This window comes from Triturus cristatus, chromosome 2_1 (genome assembly GCF_964204655.1).
Source record: "Triturus cristatus chromosome 2_1, aTriCri1.1, whole genome shotgun sequence".
Lineage (NCBI taxonomy): Eukaryota > Metazoa > Chordata > Amphibia > Caudata > Salamandridae > Triturus > Triturus cristatus.
The window spans coordinates 876,494,322-876,517,209 of record NC_140581.1 but is presented as its reverse complement, the minus strand read 5'-3'; positions in this window follow the sequence as shown (position 1 = coordinate 876,517,209).

The following is a 22,888-nucleotide window of genomic DNA, read 5'->3' as shown; positions in this document are numbered from 1 at the left end:
AGTAAAACAACTCATACGGGAATGCCGCATCAGCGCCTACTACTAAAATACCAGCCAAGCCATCATCCGGGACCCCATAGACCCTCAAATGTGCGGTCAGGGGAACCCTACTATGCGCTGCAACATTGACCGCCATCGGGACACTTTCAAGAACAACGAAAAGCTATACTGTAGCACTGGGGTTCAGAAAAAGAAAACCTTTTTAATTATCAAGCTTGAAAGAACCTTTAGTCGAAACCTAGGTAGGTTAAGCCGTCACTCACGTTATCCGGAAACTAGAGTGAGGGCGCTGTGGACTAATAAAAGCACTACTAAGGCGTTTCAGATCAAAAGACCAAACGTTAGGTGCGCCATGTTGCAGGGATTCTGCTTATGCACAGAACTATGCGCAGGAAACCAGGACCTCAGAGAATTGTGGTGTACCAGAAGCTCCCCTCAGAACTAAGAACCCCTATCCGACTAGCTTAGTGTCACATTTGTTATCCGAGATTTAGCTTGGCGGTCCCAATGTATAGACAAGCCAGAACAAGCGACTTAGATATTCTCAGGAGTGGTGGGAACCCAAAATACCCGTTGGTAGCTATATATCAGTCCACAACAGAATAACAAAGACACGGTAAAAGTTTAAAGAGTTTATTTTATAAACCTCGCGTCCTAAGATGCAGTACTTTGGCTAACACAAGCAGACAAATGGTTAGGATCAGCACCATCAGCATAGTTACAATACCATAGAAAATGAAAGGAGCAATCATAATAATAATGACCGTAGAACACAACCACCCTCCTTTCTCTAGCAACTAATAAGGTAGTATTAGACTAATAGAAGGTCTCTTAGGCTTGCATGGGGGACCCCATACCTTATAGATCAGCTTAGTTGAATCACATCACAGGATCAGCTAGGCTCTCTCCTGCAACAGCTCTTCGTTTCGAATGTAACAGAAAACATGCTGCTCTGTAATATTAAAGGGCTCGTCTTTCAGGTATTGGCAGCTGTATGTATGTTATGGCTAAGAAGTGGTACGATCAACCTGAACACAACAACCTGCCCCGTCTAGTGACCCAGACTCGTTCCTTACACGGTGTACAGACCAAGGTCACTACTCGCTGTTCAGGATGTTAAACAACAGACGGTTCTCATGTGAAGCAAAGTCGAGTCAGCAGCTCTCGAATGAATAACATGTAACAACAGTGTCGCGTGCAAAAGCAGCAGAAGCAGCAAGCTGGCTTTCTAACAGCCATCGAGGTTATGCTAACTTGGCGTTGTACATAGGGCGTGGTTAACCCACACTACAGGGTCTCGGAGGGGTGTCATCATCCAAGGGCAGAGTGCATATCATTGATCACCTGTGACAGTGCAGGGAGAAAAGAGTCAATACTTGGTTCGGCAGGATGTGATGGCAGGCCCACTAAAATAGTGATGCCTGTGCTGGCTGTGTGTGGGATGAGTGTAAGCCAGCCCTCAGGGAGTAGCCCCGGATGACCATGGAGTGGTATAGTTGTGTCTGGTAGGTGGTCGTGTAGTCTGATATGTCGAATGTGGCTTGGGCACGTGTGCCTCCCCACTGATGTGCTTTGTGAGTAGCTGGCTGTGGGATGTGTGGTGTGTTGATTTGGTACTTACCAACGAGCAGTCCCGTTCCATATGTGCCATCCTGGAAGCGCTGGTTGATGATGGACTGTCAGAAGATGAAGGAATCGTGCACACTGCCTGGGTAGTTGGCGACGACATTCGTGAAGAGTCCCCGGTGATCCACTATTGCCTGCACATTGATGGAATGCGTGTGCTTTCTGTTGCAGTAGTGGTGTGCAGTCTCCGCAGGGGGCACAAGTGTAACATGTGTGCAGTCAATTGCCCCCAACATGGCCGGGAATCCGGCTATGGCGTAGAAGCCTTGCTTTGTCTCCAGCTGTTCCTGCACAGTGTTGGGGAAGTGAAGGTACTGAGGTATGAAGCTGAGATTGGCATCCAGGACAGGTGTGATAAACTTTGATAGGGCTGGCTTTGAGACTCCTCTGACTCTGGCAGTTGTTGATTGGAAGTTACCAGAGGCCAACAGGTGCAGCACAGCCAGCAGCTTTGTCTGCGGAGGGATGTTGGTTCTCCGTTGTGTTGGGACCGTCACTTGTGGGCGATGTGGGTCATGATGCGGAGTATGGTTGTCCTTTTGAGCCTATAGTGGGCAATGACTTCCGTGGGCGTTAGGTCTGTGAGAGTGGTGCGTTTTCGGTAGGTCTGCTGTCTTACTCTGCACTGCCTCTGTGGTGGTCCGGGGGGGCGGGTCCAGGTCCTGGGGGTGGTGGCGGTCCAGGGGGTGGTGGGGGTGGGTGTTGTAGCCCTGTTGGGGCTCCGAGCTGCATGATGAGTAGCTCCATGGTGTTGTTTGTTCTTCGGGCATGGCTGTGTGTGGGGCTCTGTAACCAACTGCAGGTAGACGTCCGTCTTTACACCTGCTTGAGGCAGGTGTTAAATAACTGCGGCCTCCGCGGCTTATCGCCAGTTTTTGGTTTGCTTCGCAGTTCTGGCAGTTCGTTGTGAAAGTGGTTTTGTTGTTTTTTCGTGTGTTTTTGCACGGGAACGCCTACTCTGCATCTCATTAGAGTTAGTTGGTGGTGTCCGCCGTGGTGTTAGAATTTGGGGCAGTTAGCGCGGGAATACTGGCGATGTCTGCGGTTTGCACCTGCTTGTGAATTGGGAAGTAAATATATCTCCACTTTTGTTGTGTTAAGGTGGAGATAAATCGGAGATAAGTCCTTGTGAATATGCCCCTTAATGTTATCATCATTTTCTTCTTGGAACCAGCCAGGTTGGGGCAGGGCTGGGCTTGCCTGGGAGAGGGAGGAGGAGTGGTTCCTGCTGCACGTAAGTGCACATGACGGTTTGGCTTGCCATCTCGGGCCGGCCAAACTGTCATGCTCACTTTACTTGTCGTCCACCCAGGCTGCATTACAGTCTGGATGGAGAACATGTCCAACCTCCCAGTCCTCGACTGAGCGTCAAACCAGGGCCCTCAGACCAATCACAATGCTGTCTTAGCAGCACTGTGATTGGTCAGGGGATTCTGGGAGGCTGGGTGCCTACTGTTCCTACGTTGGAGGAGGCGAGGCAGCAGCTGGCGATCGGCGACAATAAGGTAAGTTTTTTTCTAACCCTTCTCCACTCCCCCACCCCTCTTCCACTGTTCACAACCAGCCCCCACTGTTCAATAGCAAATGTGGAAGGGACGGGGGAATGCCTGGAAAATGTGGAACATTTATTCCTTAGGGAGAGACAAAGATACACCACAAAAGAGTAAGACCATTGCTATTCGCAAGGTACATTTGTAAAGTTACTACAGCCCTAAAGGTGTCAGTAAATGTACTTCAGCTAACTCTTGGAGTAAGTGAAGCAGCACACATGACCACTCACAGGTATAGCAACACACACTCCCCTAAAAACCATTGGTGCAGGAAAAAAAGTAACAGCCCATATGAACTAATGATAAAATAAGTAATACATTAAATCAATATTTTAAAAGTTAATAATAAATAATAGTAATACATGTAATTAAAAATGAAATAATAAATTACCATTTTTCTTTTTTATTAACATATCTTAAAATAATTAAACCCATTATTTTGATACAATGTACAGCAAATAATTTCTTTTAAAGCATATTTTTAATGGCATTTATTATGGTTACACACGCACAGACAAGATATTAATTTTGTATAAATTACTATACACATTTTGTTTAGTATATCCCTTGGATTGGTCGTTTCATTCTGCGTCATTTAGTCTCCTTCTCCAGCTTTTTATGTAGCCATACTGTGTGTTATTATAAGCTGTATATAGTGTAATTGTTAAGGATGGCGATAATGATTCTATCAGGGAGGTTGTGGAATGCCTTCTATACTCAGTGGCCTTAAATGTATATGAAGATAGCAATGAGAACAAAAAGGAAAAGATATTGAACGTGTAACTTAACTCTGCAGGAAGGTAAGCTGTATTATGGTCTTGCGGAGAATCTAGGGGGGGGGATTTGATTCTAAAGCGGGGTGGGAGTCTCAGCTAGTATTTTAACCTAGGACGAGGCCGATATACCACCAAATGTGTTCTGTACATTCATGCCATAGGGGGCTTAAACATTTATGTTCTCAGTCTGACTGCAGCTATTCATTCTGGTTCTTCCTCTTCCCTACTCCTCTCGTCTTCACTGTATGTCTGCGTTGGATGTTCCCAGACAAATAACAATTCCTTCCATTGGTCAGCTAAGGGGGGGCGTCTTTGTCCCCTCGCCTCTTTCCTGATTAAAGCTCTGCCCCTAGCAGCTAGTTATGTCCTGTTTCCATGTGTCTATCCGTGGTCTAATGCGGAACAAAAGGGGGTGGTGATGGACGGAGCATCAGAACCAATCAAACACTCACACCCAGTCAACAGATCTGGGTTTGATCCATCACCGTTCTTTAGCCCACTCTGCCACCCCAGTTCAGACATGGCCATATGCAAATCAGTCTGACCCTGCGCCTCATGGGAACAGTCCAGCCCGAACTGCCAAGCCATGCCTTCCCTGGACCGGAAACAAGCTTCCTAGGACCGGTTTCTGGCATTTCAGCCGTCTTCAGCCAGGCTTGCTTGAATCCAGTGGCAAAGTGAGCAAGGGACTCACGTCTGAGCATACCCTGCCAACTTATGGCGAACAAAGCGGTACAAAAGGGGATGGTGATGGACGGAGCATCAGAACCAAACAAACACTCACCCAGTCAAAAGATCTGGTTTGATCCATCACCGTTCTTTAGCCCACTCTGCCACCCCAGTTCAGACATGGCCATATGCAAATCAGTCTGACCCTGTGCCTCATGGGAACAATCCAGCCCGAACTGCCAAGCCATGCCTTCCCTGGACCGGAAACAAGCTTCCTAGGACCAGTTTATGGCCTTTCAGCCGTCTTCAGCCAGGCTTGTTTGAACCCACTGGCAAAGTGAGCAAGGGACTCACGTCTGAGCATACCCTGCCAACTTATGGCGAACAAAGCGGTACAAAAAGGGGTGTTGATGGACGGAGCATCAGAACCAATCAAACACTCACACCCAGTCAACAGATCTGGGTTTGATCCATCACTGTTCTTTAGCCTACTCTGCCACCCCAGTTCAGACATGGCCATATGCAAATCAGTCTGACCCTGTGTCTCATGGGAACAGTCCAGCCCGAACTGCCAAGCCATGCCTTCCCTGGACCGGAAACAAGCTTCCTAGGACCGGTTTCTGGCATTTCAGCCGTCTTCAGCCAGGCTTGCTTGAATCCAGTGGCAAAGTGAGCAAGGGACTCACGTCTGAGCATACCCTGCCAACTTATGGCGAACAAAGCGGTACAAAAGGGGGTGGTGATGGACGGAGCATTAGAACCAATCAAACACTCACACCCAGTCAACAGATCTGGGTTTGATCCATCACCGTTCTTTAGCCCACTCTGCCACCCCAGTTCAGACATGGCCATATGCAAATCAGTCTGACCCTGTGCCTCATGGGAACAGTCCAGCCCGAACTGCCAAACCATGCCTTCCCTGGACCGGAAACAAGCTTCCTAGGACCGGTTTCTGGCATTTCAGCCGTCTTCAGCCAGGCTTGTTTGAATCCAGTGGCAAAGTGAGCAAGGGACTCACGTCTGAGCATACCCTGCCAACTTATAGCAAACAAAGCGGTACAAAAGGGGGTGGTGATGGACGGAGCATCAGAACCAATCAGACACTCACACCCAGTCAACAGATCTGGGTTTGATCCATCACCGTACTTAGCCCTCTCTGCCACCACAGTTCAGACATGGCGATATGAAAATCAGTCTGACCCTGTGCCTCATGGGAAAAGTTCAGCCCGAACTGCCAAGCCATGCCTTCCCTGGACCAGAAACAAGCTTCCTAGGACCGGTTTCTGGCATTTCAGCCGTCTTCAGCCAGGCTTGTTTGAATCCAGTGGCAAAGTGACCAAGGGACTCACGTCTGAGCATACCCTGCCAACTTATGGCGAACAAAGCGGCACAAAAGGGGGTGGTGATGGACGGAGCATCAGAACCAATCAAACACTCACACCCAGTCAACAGATCTGGGTTTGATCCATCACCGTTCTTTAGCCCACTCTGCCACCCCAGTTCAGACATGACCATATGCAAATGAGTCTGACCCTGTGCCTCATAGGAACAGTCCCGCCCGAACTGCCAAGCCATGCCTTCCCTGGACGCAAAACAAGCTTCCTAGGACCGGTTTCTGGCATTTCAGCCGTCTTCAGCAAGGCTTGCTTGAATCCAGTGGCAAAGTGATCAAGGGATTCACGTCTGAGCATACCCTGCCAACTTATGGCGAACAAAGCGGTACGAAAGGGGGTGGTGATGGACGGAGCATCAGAATCAATCAAACACTCACACCCAGTCAACAAATCTGGGTTTGATCCATCACCGTTCTTTAGCCCACTCTGCCACCCCAGTTCAGACATGGCCATATGCAAATCAGTCTGACCCTGTGCTTCATGGGAACAGTCCAGCCCGAACTGCCAAGCCATGCCTTCCCTGGACCGGAAACAAGCTTCCTAGGACCGGTTTCTGACATTTCAGCCGTCTTCAGCCAGGCTTGCTTGAATCCAGTGGCAAAGTGAGCAAGGGACTCACGTCTGAGCATACCCTGTCAACTTATGGCGAACAAAGCGGTACAAAAGGGCGTGGTGATGGACGGAGCATCAGAACCAATCAAACACTCACACCCAGTCAACAGATCTGGGTTTGATCCATCACCGTTCTTTAGCCCACTCTGCCACCCAAGTTCAGACATGGGCATATGCAAATCAGTCTGACCCTATGCCTCATGGGAACAGTCCAGCCCAAACTGCCAAGCCATGCCTTCCCTGGACCAAAAACAAGCTTCCTAGGACCGGTGTCTGGCATTTCAGCTGTCTTCAGCCAGGCTTGCTTGAATCCAGTAGCAAAGTGAGCAAGGGACTCACGTCTGAGCATACCCTGCCAACTTATGGCGAACAAAGCAGTACAAAAGGGGGTGGTGATGGACGGAGCATCAGAACCAATCAAACACTCACACCCAGTCAACAGATCTGGGTTTGATCCATCACCGTTCTTTAGCCCACGCTGCCACCCCAGTTCAGACATGGCCATATGCAAATCAGTCTGACCCTGTGCCTCAAAGCGTTACAAAAGGGGGTATGCTCAGACGTGAGTCCCTTGCTCACTTTGCCACTGGATTCAAGCAAGCCTGGCTGAAGACGGCTGAAATTCCAGAAACCGGTCCTAGGAAGCTTGTTTCCGGTCCAGGGAAGGCATGGCTTGGCAGTTCGGGCTGTACTGTTCCCATGAGGCACAGGGTCAGACTGATCTGCATATGGCCATGTCTGAACCGGGGTGGCAGAGTGTGCTAAAGAACGGTGATGGATCAAACCCAGATCTGTTGACTGGGTGTGAGTGTTTGATTGTTTCTGATGCTCCGTCCATCACCACCCCCTTTTGTACCGCTTTGTTCGCCATAAGTTGGCAGGGTATGCTCAGACGTGGGTCCCTTGTTCACTTTGCCACTGGATTCAAGCAAGCCTTGCTGAAGACGGCTGAAATTCCAGAAACCGGTCCTAGGAAGCTTGTTTCCGGTCCAGGGAAGGCATGGCTTGGCAGTTCGGGCTGTACTGTTCCCATGAGGCACAGGGTCAGACTGATCTGCATATGGCCATGTCTGAACCGGGGTGGCAGAGTGTGCTAAAGAACGGTGATGGATCAAACCCAGATCTGTTGACTGGGTGTGAGTGTTTGATTGTTTCTGATGCTCCGTCCATCACCACCCCCTTTTGTACCGCTTTGTTCACCATAAGTTGGCAGGGTATGCTCAGACGTGAGTCCCTTGCTCACTTTGCCCCTGGATTCAAGCAAGCCTGGCTGAAGACGGCTGAAATGCCAGAAACCGGTCCTAGGAAGCTTGGTTCCGGTCCAGGGAAGCCATGGTTTGGCAGTTTGGGCTGGACTGTTCTCATGAGGCACAGGTTCAGACTGATTTGCATATGGCCATGTCTAAACTGGGGTGGCAGAGTGGGCTAAAGAATGGTGATGGATCAAACCCAGATCTGGTGACTGTGTGTGAGTGTTTGATTGGTTTTGATGCTCCGTCCATCACCACCCCCTTTTGTATCCGTGTTCTAATGGTAGATTTCCAGGACATTGCTATCCACCTTTTGGCTAAGGCCATGGCCAGATCTGTAAACTTATTCCCCACTTTCTGTTTTGATGGAGCGGGGAAAAAGTCCTAGTAAGCATACCTCAATGTTACTTCTTCCCAAAATGGGCACAACGCAGTGCAGGCCCAGGTCATATGTATGAAATCTGCATCCTCATGATTACACCTTGGGTAGTTACGTATTTCTCCTCCATATGCAATTCGGAGACAAAGGGGAGTCATATAGGTCATGTGTATAAAGTTGAACTGTGTGTATTTTAATCTGGTGTTGCGAGAGACCTTCTTGGGTGATGCCAATACCTTGCCCCATTCCAGATCGGTGAATTCTCTGTTTACGGCTAGTTCCCATCATCCCCTGAGTGCGCCCAGCGGTGTAAGAGATGCTTCGGTCAAGGCTACATAAAACCATTTTACCTGGTGCCCGGCTGTACCTAATGTAAGCAATGCGTGCAGTATTTTGTGTGCCTCCGGTTCTTCATGACCTTTCCCCCATAATTTCCCCAAATTGTGAATTAGGGCTCCATACTGCAGGAACTGTCCAGGTGGGAGACCACAGTTTTCTACTAGTTCCTCAAAAGAGGCTAATACGTTCTCCTGGTAGCAGTCACCCACCGTCTACAATCCTGCCTCAGTCCAGGCTAGCATTTGTTCAGGTGTAAATATCGACTGCGGGTCTCCATAGGGCAAGCCAACCAGTGGCAGTGCCTGCATTTTACGGGGGTCCATGCCATTTTGGACAGCCATCATTTCCAGCATTGCAGAGCTGTGGTCTGTAGAAGTAACTGATAAGGGGTTACCACTGTAGGGTCAAGCACCTTAGCCAGTATAGAGTGGGGCGTGCATTAGACTTAGTCAGGAATGTTCCCTCTGAATTTTCTCCCTGCAGCCATTGTGCTAACCACTGCAACTGTGAAGCCAACAGGCAAATCTCAAAATTTGGTACCGCCAGGCACCCTTCCACTATGGGGCGCTGCAACTTTTTAAGCAAGACTTTCCGTTGTCCATTTCCCCAGATAAGGTCCCGTACTTGGATGTCCAATTGTCTGAACCATTCCATAGGCATCAAAATTGGAGGGTTAACAAAGAGATATAGAAGGAGGGGTGGCATGATCATTTTAGTCAGGGAAATTCTAGCCGTGATGGGCAGACATAGGGAGCTCCAAAAAGATATGCAGGACCTAAGGGTTTGAAGCGCTCTATCTAAGTTACCCTCTCCTAGATCATCCAGAGAGTGGAAGATGTGAATACCCAAATATTTAAACGTATTAGGAGCCCAATTAAGATCTCCGGGTAATGCGGGGTTCTGGGTAGTGCTTCTGACACAGAGAACAAATATGTTTTATTCTTGTTAACCCACAGTCCCGACAGGAGTGCAAATCTTCCCATAAGGCCTATGGCCTTGTCAGAACCAGTCACAGCATCCTTCAAATATATCAGAAGATCGTCAGCATATAAGAAAATGGTGTAATTGCACCTGTCTATGGTCAGCCCCATCCCATTCCCTCCCTGTCGAAACAATGCAGGTAGAGGCTTAATTGCACTTGCAAATAGTAGGGGTGACAGGGGGCATCCCTGTCGGGTGCCGCAGAAAGAATTCCATATTAGGGTGATATCGTTTTGCCCCTTTTGAATCTTGCCATGGGGCGCATGTATATAAGATTCTCACCCACTTAATCCAGCCCTCCCCAAGACCCATGAGTATCATGGTCTTGAATAAATAATCCCAGCTTATTGTATCAAAGGCCTTTTCTAGGCCTATTGATAAAATAGCAGTTTGTGTGAGTGATCTCGCTGCAGAGTGGTACAATACAGAGTAGAGTCTACGCAGGCTGAATGAGGTGCTCGGGGACAGAAAAAAACCTGTTCTGGTCAGTGTGTATGAGGGTCTGCATATAAGGGAGTAGTCAGAGTGCCAGAGCCTTACTAAGAATCTTAAAATCCATGTTAAGCATGGATAGAGGTCTATAATTTACTACTCATGCTCGAAACCGTAGTTTTGGGGAGTGGGACCACCAGTGCATTTCGCGTGATTTAGGGAGTCCTATGAGTTTCAGAGACTCGGCATAGAGAGTCACCTGACGGGTTGCCAATTTAGAGGTGTAAGTCGAATAAAATTGGGCACCGAGTCCTCCGTCTGGTCCCGGTGTTTTACCTGTGGCCATGGTGGTAATTGTCTGGCGAACCTCTTGTAATGTCAATGGGTCTCCCAGCGTCTCCTGAGCTTGTCTATCTAAGCTGTAGGGGTGTTAAAAAGTCTGTGATCTCCTTCTGCGTAGTTGGGGGGAGCTCTATATAATGTCTCATACTGTTCCCGAAATACTACCGGTATTGATTGCTCCTGGCTCATATACGGACGTGCCTGCCTCAGATTGAACATGGGTGGTCGGGGTCCCTCATGATTCCGGTCTGAACAGCCATGTGAGGAGGTTGCCTGCCTTCTCCTCTTCTTCCTGCACCTTAGTGAGGGGTCTCTTGTAATCGTGGCAGCGTAGCCATTCTAGTGCATCGTAATAGACAGTCCGCGATTTCTGCAAATGTATCTGGGCTGTAGCGTCTGTACTCTGAGTATTTTCTAATTTATGCAAATGGTCTTCTAGTTCTTCCAGTTCTCTATGGAGTTGTCTCCACACCCGACTGACTGAACCAGGCAGTGTTGCAGAACTACCACCTTAAACGCCTCCCATTCCACCAGTGCCCTAGATGCTTAATGAGTGTTAATGGCGAAGAAAGTTTCAATACAAGTGCCCAGGGACTCCCTGGAGGAGGAATTTTCCAACATCATGGGACTGATTTTCCATAGGGGGAGTGAGGGGTGAGTCCCCAAAAGTTGATGGGTCAGTAATAATGGACTGTGATCTGAGAAGGTACGCCCCAAGTATTCAGTGTGAGTGACGGTCCCGCTAAAGTCTGGGGAACACAAAAAGGCATCTAGTCTTGTGTGCAATTGACGCATGGGGGAGAGAAAGGAATATTTCCTAACTCCAGCGTGTTGTACTCTCCAGATGTCTTCTAGCCCCCAGTGCTCCCTCCATTTTCGGAACCCTGTTGTCATGCGGTGGTCTTGGGCCCTAGGGAGAGGGGGATGGGTATGATCTAACACCGTGTCTGCTACACAATTAAATTCACCACCTAGTACCAAGGTCCCAGTTGTGAGGTCAGTCAGTTGGGCCGAGAGGTTGTGTAACAAAGGCATTTGATCTTGGTAGGATGCATATATACCACCGATTGTAACACCCTGACCATACAGTTTCCCAGTAAGTAACACGTATCTACCCTCTTTATCAATCAGGCTACTTGATACTTCTAAGGGGACCCCTGGCCATATCCAGACTAACACGCCCTGAGCATAGGCTGAATAACAGGTCGCAAAAGTCTGCTCTCTCCATCTTCTATCTAATTTTTCCACCTCACCCTGCAGAAGATGGGTTTCCTGAAGTAGCACTATCTGTATGTCCCACCTTTTCAGATAACTGTATGTCATACCTTTTTGCGCATCAATCCCATCCCTTTAATGTTCCACGTTAAGAACTTCAGTGTATGAGGTGTTGACATCATATCTAGTGGTAAATTTCAGTGTTCCACCTGCTCCCGCCACCCAGCCGGGCACATTCACAAACAATGGATATTTTCCCATTCCTGCAGTGAAAACAAAGTAAACTATAAGACAAATTCCTGCAAACCCCAACTACCCAATCCCAGAGCAGTCCGGCAACGGCCAGCCACCCAAACCATAGCCAAACCATCAGATTCCAGAGAGGACCTAAACCAGCCAGGGGATTGATCCATCCAGGGGGTGAGGCAAGCTTTAGAAGAAACAGTCCCATACACAGGCTCTATCGGTCCAATTCCTGGACCAGCCCAGACAGACTTTGGAGCAGTCCGGTTAAGTGCAGTCCAGCACGGGAGGGCCAAGGTATTGCATCTAGACGTATCAGCTTCAAATAATGTCATCTGAAGGCCTCGGGGTAATTGTTGGCAGAACAATGCTACATTACTGGAACGTATCCGAGTCTGACCCCCCAGTCCCTCTCACAGAGCGGGTACCAGCAACTGAAGGGGTTCCTGAATCATGCATGATCTCGGCCACTGCCTGGAGGGCCACAGCTCTTTCCCTCTCAGTCTGGAATGGGCTTCTTCGATGGGCGCCGTTTGGGTCGTCTCCTAGATCTCTTCCTGGGCCCCCCCATCTGGAAGTGCAGTGGTGGATCCTTGCCCTGCGGAGGGTCTCTCAGCTTTGTAAGCTACGATCCATTTCCATGGCATTTTGGGGTCATCACAAAAGTGGGTTTTCCCGTCAAGCAATATGCGAAGGCGTTTAGGTAACATTAAAGAATATTGAAGGCCTTCCTCTAACAGGTCTTTCTTTACTTCTAGAAAAGAAGCTTGTTTCCTTTAAACCTCTAATGTATAGTCGGGAAATATAGAGACCTTACAGTTATCACTGCAAAGGGGCCTCTGATCATGCTTGATGAAGCAATATGTCCCTGTCCCTATAGTGCAGGAGCTTAGCCATGACCAGGCGCAGGGGCGGCCCAGAGCTGGCAGGGAGGCCGGTAGGCTCTTTCAAGTGTATAGAATGATGATAGGCCCTCTGGTACGATCACTTTGCGTAGCCAAAGTTCAAGGTAGGGAATCATGTCTCTGCTTTCCACTCCTTCAGGCAAGCCTACCACTCGAATTTTGTTTCTTCTATTACTTCCTTCCACATCTACAGCTCTACACTCAAGTGCACAGACTCTGTCTGAAAGATCCGCCACCTGGAGTGTCAACGCTTTTTGCGCTGGGTTAAGTTCAGCTATCGAGGACTCCGCTGTTTTCACCCTTTCAGATAACTTGTGGTGTTCTGCCCTAAGAAGCCCCAGACCTCATGATACAGTGCTAATGTCCTGATGTAGCGTGGCTTTAGTGTCGGCTATGGCCTCTAGGATTCTGGTCAGCTGTTGCTGTACTGGGTCTTCTGGGACCGAGGATCGCAAGGTCTCTTGATGTTGTTCCAGGTGATCATCCTCATGTTCTTGGGGTACCCCCGCTGATTTTGCTCTGGACTTACCCATTTCTGCCCGTGTTGCTGAGCCGGATCTTGTTGCCATCCCGGTTGCTTCAGTAAATCACTCCTTACTGTGGTGTTCTCAGAGTTGAGGGCCCCGGGGCACCGGTCCAGGTATCAAATCTCCCATGTGTCACCTTCACACATCAAATTTCCTGCTCTGCCAACAGCGCCTGTATCAACCCAGCAGGTGTGTTGTTCTCTGCAGCTAGCCCAAGTTCTGCTCTTGGATCAGTCACATTCACCCAATAATTGAGAATTACAGTGTAATAAGGAGAGGAGGAGACGGGGGCCCCCAGGGGACACCCCATCAGCGACTGCTGCATGCTCTCCTCCAAGCTAGTCAATCCGTAACTTAGCGATCTCTATCGGGGACCAGTGCCCAACACAGGGGGACCACCTGTAGCCCCATGCTGGGAGGGGGGGAAGGAGGCCATTGTTCACCAAACGCCAATCGGGGTTCTGATTATCTGCTGCTCTCCAAACGAGTCGCCTCTGCTCAAACTAAGACATTGCCCTCCGTCGCAGATCCACCATGATGTCCGGTACACGCTGGGCAGCGAGGGGATGGATCAGGCCGTGTTAATTGCCCCCTCCTCCAGTAACATGTGCCACAGGTCTGATATGGACTATCCGTCTCAGGCACCACCCCCACTCACGCTGCCAATCCAAGGCAAGGCTGAGGCCCCGCAAAAGACAGGGGGAGGCACAGAGATAGAGAGAGTTAGGTCCAAATGCACAAGGCCCACCGCCGCTCCCCGGGCCCAGAGCCAGGCCCGAATGTCTGCCGTCTCACTAGAAGGGCGCCCCCACTCACTGCATCTCCACCAGAGCCCGAGACCCGGTCACTTAATTTGCCGGAGTTACGCCACACCGTCTCTTCTGCGGCTGTGTGTCTCCATCAAGACACCAGAAGGGAGGTATGCAGGGGGTTGGAGGCCAGACCTAGCCACACCGTGTCTTGCACTGGGTCCCGACCTATGCCCCGAGCGCTCATCGCCTCCACTGGGCAACCGCCTGCTTCTCGCCCACCTCCGTCATGTCCTGCTTGGCCCACGCTCCCCTAAGTTGCTTTCCTCTGTGTTGTTTCCTCTGAGAGGGCTCACCCACGTATGAAGTCCGCAGACCGTAGATTGGCCCAGGGCCTCTGTAGAGGATGCAGCGTGGTCACCTCTCCACGCCACATCAGTCGCAGGTTCTTTAGGAGTGAAGTCCTTCCGCATGCCTCACAATATGGTAGTGTAGCCCCTTTGCTCACAGGGTCGTGCGGCACACATCGTGAGCTGGGCCGTCTCCGAAGTCCCCAGGGTGATTGGGTCCAATGTTGAGTGTTAGTCTAGGGCTTCTCCGGCTCCTCCGGTCAAAGGCACGGCGCCGCCATTTTAGGAGGGGAGGTCCAGCTTTTGGTTCTGCAAGTTCCACGCTGATCAGCCTCTCACTGCTCGAGCAATTGCCTCCATCGACCCATGACACAATTAATGCCACCAGGTGCGCTTATCGTCAGTCGTGGGCCAGTATTACACAGGATTCAGCAGGATAATTAGAAGGCCGATGCGGAGCATCAAGCTCATGCCCCCCAACAATGTACAGCCTATTAAATAAAAATAAAAATGGTAGTTGAGTTTATTGTGCCATAACATTTTATTTTATTAATTCTAGGTTGAAAAACCTTTGCTAACCAATCATTTAATTTTATATACCACTTCTCTGGTGCTAATTTAGTACAACATGTTTGAAGCATACCTCTTTTGCTTTTTTTTTTTTTAATAGAAAGCCATCACCTAAGTACACACTGTCGTGGGCTGATTCAGAATTAGTATGCAGGCATTTCAGGCCTGCGTAGCAAAGGTGTTACTGTCCTTACTGATGAGTGCACATTCTTTCCCATTTAAACTGTATCTATCCAGGTTAGAAGTACTGGTAATACATCAATAATTATAACAGACCAAATTGGAATTACTAGTAATTTCCCCATAAAACATGATAGCAGCATTGTTGTTAGCTTCCCCCCTCTGGCCATCAGTGTGATCATACTTATTAAGGAACATAGGGGCACATGCATCAACAATGCCATTTGCGATTCCTTATTAGCGAAAAATAAGGAATCGCTAATAAGGAATAGCAAAAGGCTATGCATGTAGGAATCGCTATTCAAATAGCGATTCCTTAACTTTCCTTAATTGCTACTAGCAAATTGCGAGTAGCAATTAAGGAATGCCATCCCAATCATTCCTATGGGCCTCCAGGCCCATAGGAATGAATTGGAGATTGCATGAGCAAATAGCGAGTACCAGTAGGTTTTCGCAAATTGCTCATGCAATTTCAAGGGTGCAAGGGTGTCAAAATGACACCCTATTGCACCCCTGAAATTGATATGTGCACATATGTTGCACACACACATGCTCTAAGGGCATGTGTGTGCGCAACATGAAACTTTGAAAAATGCACAAAAGTGCATTTTTCAAACTTTTAGCAAATTACCATGCAGTTCATCTTCATGGTAATTTGCTCCCCCTATTAGCGAATTCGCTAATTTTTTAACTTTCATGCATTGCATTTAAGGAATCCCAAATTGAGATTCCTTAACTTAAGGAATCTCTATTTGGGATTCCTTAAATGCTATCGCTATTTAAGGAATCGCTATTTAAGGATTCCTTAAATAGCGATTTTTGCTTTTGGGTTGATGCATTGGGATTGGGTATTTTTAACTCAATACCGGGAGCTATTAGCGAATCGGTATTTTACCGACTGGATTTTGGCTTGATGCATGAGGCTGATAAGGCGAAGGGCAGGGTGGGGTAACCATGAGAAGTAAAAACAATAAAATCTTTGCTGCTTTCACACCTCCTAAAAATATTAGAAATGTTCAGTTAGCTTTTTATACTAGTCCATTTTTAGACATCCCAATCAGCCTGATTTACACAGTTGTTGGTGCACATAAGATGAAAGTTCATGTGCAAATGGCTTGATTTACTTATGCAAGGTATTTACAAATGGTGATCTTGAACTGGTAAATACATTTACGGAGGCTGAGTATCACTCCAGGATGGCATAATATTGCACATAAGTAAATCTTACAAAGGGGCAGGCACTTGGTGTGTTCAGAGGTGGAATGTTATGGTATGTTTTGAACTCTTATGCTTTCGAATATTTGCAAATGTGTTTCCAACCTAACTGCATTCTGGAAGTGGTTGGAGATTTAATATTATAAATGCCAGAAGAAAAACTATTCCAAATGTGGGAATGTGCCCGGAACCCACTAAAACTGGAGTGTCTCCATAGGAAATATATATTACGGGAGAGGGAAAAAAACAATATAAAAATTGTGATATTGGATCCACACAAGCAACGCCTGAGAACTGAATATTTTTAGTTAAAAAATTTGGATTCCATGCATCCGCATGGGTTGAATGACAGGATTGAATTAACTTGCTTTCTTTGAAAACAGACATTTACAATTATGTATTGATATTCATATTAATGCTTTATTGTTCCTCTGCAACTGGTTACATTTAGAAGTTTCATTGCAACATTGTTTTGCTCTTTTGATGATCATTCATGTGTAAGGGAGAGACATAGCAGTTGAGCGCCATTTTGTTTGATATATGTGACTCGATATAATCGTCTTAATGTCTTTACAGTTACGAGAGTGTTCACAACTTTACCAATATGGCCGCTACCATAACCGAGAGGTTTGACAGCCTTCAACACTTTACTAACATGGCCGCCATAATTATATCACGTGGTTCAGGTATTGGTCACAATTTACCTCTGGAATGTCTACACTAACATACTTTACAACATATACTCTTGATTACGATGTAGGTGCATGACGACATAACTTTTGAAAACATCGGTTTTGAAAAGAAGGTATGTGTCCTCTCACGGATCACATGACGAGGTACAAATAGCGGATAGGTTAGTTTGCACTATGGGTTGCGTTTAAGTATTGCCCTCATAGGGTAGATGTTGTCACGTGATTCCGAAGCAGGAAGTTGGTTCACTTGGAATTCCAATCTACGCGTCTACGTGATCAGAAGTTTGGAAGTAAGTTATTCGAATGCGTTTAGATTGCGGGACAATATTTCTTTTGCAATACGCTTATTTAACGCAGCTTGATCTGGTGGCCTGCGTTTTGTTAAAAGTCGTACCGCAATTGTGCTAAGACACTAATATTCATGCCCGTAATACACGCGGCTTAATCCGGTTGTACTTAAGAGTCGTGATGGCAAGAGATGCTAATACACTAGATACTGTATGTAAGACAGGTCACTCCATGCAATTTGAACACCACAGTAGATAGCCGACTTGATGATCAATATTGTAATCTTTGATGCAATTATGTATTACTGAATATCTTTATATGAATTAGTATTTAATCTTTATGTTAAGACTTGCTCACTAGGTCTTTCTGTATTTTTCCCTTTAGACCCCTGATGAAGGGTCGTGGAATGCCCCGAAATGCATTGGCCACGTTACAAATTGTTTTGGGATCAAACTGCCATTTATGAACTTCATCATTCAATGATTTTTAATTGATATATGAAGCATATGGATGAATAAAATTCATGGAATAACCAACAAAGGAGTATTTTGAAAATCCCTAATGAATTGAGTATAACACAGTGAAGAAACGATTTTGTTTTATGTAAAAGTGCACACATCCTAAGGAACAGATTTGTCTGACCCACGTAGTTTGAAAGTTGTTATTACTGTCACAAGCGACTATCTCATCAATGCTGTGCAATTCAAATTGCTTCACTTCATACCACACAAAAGTGAATTTCAGGGAAATTGACTGAAGGGCAATAATCAGTTTAAGTGTTAGCATGTGACTTTAAATGACCTTGCATGGATACATGCCTTCTATTGGCCATTACATTGCAACTTTTCAAATTTTCCATCTTATTTCGAAAATCTTTCTAATAGTTCTCACCCAAAGGTATACCTTAATACATAACAGTTTTTCTTCCTAAATTTGATTTGAGCAACTGTGTATTTACTGCCTCCAGTAAGTAGGTAAACATTGGTCATACTTCTGGCCTGCTTGCCAACTTCATCTTCCATTAAAACATGGCAGATGTTATGTCCACCATATTTCAGTCAATCCACTGAACATAACTGTGAATGGGATATCCACCACATTTTGAAGGAGTACACTGTTTGTCAAAATCTTTCTGGAAATGCTTCTGAGGGAAATGAGGAGAGGCTGCCCCAGGATTTTTACCTCCGTTTTCAAATGCAGATATGCTCGAACTGTCGAATGAATGTGCCCACAGGGCATAATTGGACATTCCTGCCAACTTAGGGGCATATCAACAACGAGGCGATAGAAAATTATCGCCGCTTTTGCGGCCGTTTTCGGCCGAAAAGCGGCGATAATTTTATTGCCTAATTAGCAAGGGCACGCTAACGCGTGAAACCTTGCTTTAGCGTACGAAATCTTAACACCCAGCTTTGCATCTCTAAAGAGATGCAAAGTGGGCGTTCCTGACCTGACATGACAGGAGAAATGTCGCTAGGCGACATTTCTCCTATCATCAAGCCCCACGCTATGAAGCATAGCGGCAGAAAAAGTAGCAATAACCCCTGTTATCGCTACTTTCCTTACGCCTGCTTCGGGACTGACTTAGCCATGATATCCTATGGAAGGAGGATATCATGGCTAAATTTGTGAGTCCCTATCAACAAGCTAACGCCAATCTTCGTGAGATTATCGCTGGGTTTCCAGCGATAATCTCACGTTAGGCAGTTAGCGCTAGGATTTTCATCGCTTTTGAGATAAGCGTTGCTAATAGCACGCTATCTCAGCGATAAAAATCCACGCTAGCCGGCGATAATTATCCTTGCGCTAAGTGCGCTTAGCGATAATTATCGCCGGTTGTTGTTGATATGCCCCTTAGTGTCATGCAGTGGAAGGAGTTGAATTAAGCACAGTGAATGTGCAAAAGGCACATAGAAGACAAGTCCTCCTGAAACACAGGCTGCCATCGTGCAGCTTTAGCAATGGGCCACCAGTTCAATATTATACTAAACTAAAAGGTCCAACTATGTAAACTTTGATATAACAGTATACAGTTAGATTTGAAATGTTATTTCCGTGATGTACATGTTGACATCGCCCCTTTTTTAGATGCTCTAGCCCCTGCTTCGGCTTAAGTTAGCACGCATGACGTCATCTTTATTGATGAATGTCTGTCTCATAAATGCTCACCTTGGCAGGGAAGCTGCCCTGTGCCCCCACCCTGTGCTCTCAAGGTTGAAGCTTCGCTGCACTAGTGAATGTATTGTTCATTGCTACATGCTTTTACTGTTAGATACACTCGTTCTAATACTTTTCTACGGTAAAGAGCCACTGAGTGGCCTTGGGACTAAGATATCGTGTTCCTTGCCCAGTGACAATGTTCATCTTGTGTGCCCTCTTTGTTCATCCTGGCCAGAGCATAAAAATTCCAGTTTGGGCGGGACCCTAAAGGTGTTCGAATTGTATAACTGATTCTGTCATGCCTAAGGAGGGCAGACCCCTCGGCATTCCTCCACGGAAACTGATCAGATTGGGCTCCGCTGCAGCGTATTAGAATAAACTAACTGGTTTGCCTTCTCTACTGCCTGATTGACTCTTCATTTATTGGGAAGACATATAGGTGGTTGTGAGTAACCCGGGTGACCCGTAGCGGGTCACTTCCTTCATAGTAAGGGATAGTTAGTGCAAATCTATCCCATGACCAGAGTTTTCCTGTTGTATCAGTGCGTTGCAAGGTACATGTCCAGAAAGGTAATATTAAAAGCAGTGGGAAATGAACTGCAAGATTTTCTGTTGTTAGACCTTATTTGGATTCCCAACACATGCTCATTCCAAAAGGAGTTGACAAAGGAAATATAATTATCCACATATCGCACCCTAAAGGAGGGAGTGAGAAACAGCTAAATTTAACTTAGACAAGAGTTATTTCCACATTTTAGCTAGAAGAATGTTTACACCATATTACAGTGTAAGTAGCTTTTAGGGCTTTGTCACTGTAAGAACATGTTTTACATTAAACCTTTACATGTTCTACTTTAAAATACCATGCAATCTGCCTTATTAAGCATTAAGGTCTACTTAGGGGTGACTTACTAATATTAAAAAGGAGGGTTATTGTGACAGGTCGAAATGGTAGTTTTAAAACTTCACAGACAGGCTGCACTTTTTGCACTGTCACTCTAGTGGTGTCACAATGTGTGCTACAGTCTACTAGTGACATTTAACTTAAAGGGCCTGGGTAACTTTATACCACATATAAGGAGCATACAGATACGTTAGGCATGCCAATTAGGAGTATAGACTATTTTGCCATATTTTAGGGGTAAGAGCATGTGCAATGGGCACTGGACAGCAGTGTCTCAGTGAGTAGAGTCCAAAAACCAGCAGTAAAAGCTAATAAAAAGTTGGGGTGACTTTGCAAAAGAGGCATTTTCCTACAAACACCAGTTGCATTTCATCAATATGCAAGTTGTCTGCAATGCCAGGGAGTACTTCACACATGTATACTGCTTTATGATTGCAGTTGATGATTGCAAGTCAGTTGTATGTCAACTGATTTGTGGTTGCTTGGTGATTAGTACAATACACACGTTATGCGCATAGTCACTTGGTGCACACAATCATCCCGAATGGCACGCATTCACACACATATCCCTTTTTTACCCATGAGGGCACTGTATGTATGCTCTATGATTGTTCATGGTGACTTTTCTTTACCCATTGTACCTTCCTTTTCACAGGTGATTCTGCTTAGGTTCTCTTCACTTCTCTTGATTACCTTCTGCTGTCACACAACTGTAGTATAATAGGGTGCTCACATACCTGTGGCATCATAAAGTGCTATTTAGTATCCGCAGGCTGCACTTTAAAAGTATCAATCGCACAGGCCACACTGCTGTATCATTATCATGGACTCATGTGTGTTGCACAATATTGCCTTGTATTGTACCATAAATATGGACCTCTGCTCTGCACTCCAACCTACTCCTGCTTCAGTACCTGAAGCCATGCACAGGCACCATGTAGTGCATGTTCAATATCAACTCATTTCACCAATCTCTGAAGTCTTTCACACTCAGAAACTGGTTCACAATCTGCTTCTTGCAGCATATAAAGTAGTACTCTGGTAGTACTATTTCCACAGTTCAAAATGCAATTGAGAAATCTACAAGTGGATATCTCCACCTTCGCCTATCCTATATATTCTGTATTGAGATCTCTGCCACTGTGGCAGAGAACACTGCACACATAGGTATGCATTTTTGTGGTAAATATGGGAGAACTAACAAGAGTGTTTTTAAAAAAAAATTTTTTTTAAGGTCCTCATTCTGCCAGTTAACTTGTTGGCAATACTCCCTTTCCCTTAGCGAAAGCTGGACGGGAAAAGAGTCATTCCACACAAGAAATCTAGCTGCTTCCACTCCAACTCTTCTCGAGCATAACATACAGAAGAAGGGGACCAAGACCGACAGCTATTTATTGGCTTAATCATTGGACCCCATTCCTCTGACACCAATCAACCAACATATCCCAAACTTTCCTCCGACTTCGTGGATCACATGCCATGTCCTGTTGACTGATATATATGATGTTGTTTTCACACTCTGAGAAAAGGGGTAGAATTGCTGATTTCCAGGCTCTGCATATCTCTCTTCTTCCCAATAAAATAACAGAATATTAATCTTGCCACTCTCTTGTTTAAAAAGACAGAATTATCATGGATTCCAAAAAATATAAGTGAGGGGGTTACTTTTATCCGAATTCCATTTACTTCCGACAGGAATTCACATAAGTCCGTTAATTAGTAATCTCTGGGCAAGTTAAAAACATATGCTAATCATCTGCTAGGGGATCTTGACACCTTGAACACATATACTGATTTCCGGTGGTTTTTGTAAGTTTTACTGGGGACCAATATGCTCGATATAGGGTAAAAAGATGGTTACGTTTTAAAAAGGCAGGTTTAACTATCTCTCGAAGCAATGCAAATGAGGTCATCCAAGTCTCAGTTAGATTAATATTAACGACATCATGACTCCAGATCTTTTGAATGTCCTGGTCTATGTCGTCATCCGCTTCAATGAGAGTTCGATACCAGAGAGCAATTTCTTTTTTAATACCACCAGGTTTCATCGCTTGAATTAACCAAGAATCATCCATCTGTTCCACCCAATTTTGCCTATCCCACCAAGCAGAGAGTTGATAAAATTTAAATCTGGTTAATTGTCCCCGAGTACATGCTTTCAAAGTCTCCCAAGTAACCAGATCCGTTCCTATTCTCAGATCTCCCCATCGTGAAATACCCGCTTGCTTCAATGGTAAACTAAGCCTATCATCTAAGCATACAGGGGTGCCGGGGGAACCCCAAATTGGATCATGATCCGAATAATAAGATATTCCGAGTTTTTTCCGGATATACACCCAATTCTTCACTGCCTGCAATAAGATCTTCAATCTAACTTTTTTTTAAAAAAATTAGGGTCCCCGAACTTAAAAAGGAATTGCCCATGTTCCTCGCCTAGATCACTAAGCATTGCCCCATATAAGTAACCTAATGCAGAATCATCTGGTCTGTTTAACAACATCCTAAAGTTCTTAAAGTGAAAGACGTAAATATAACCATAA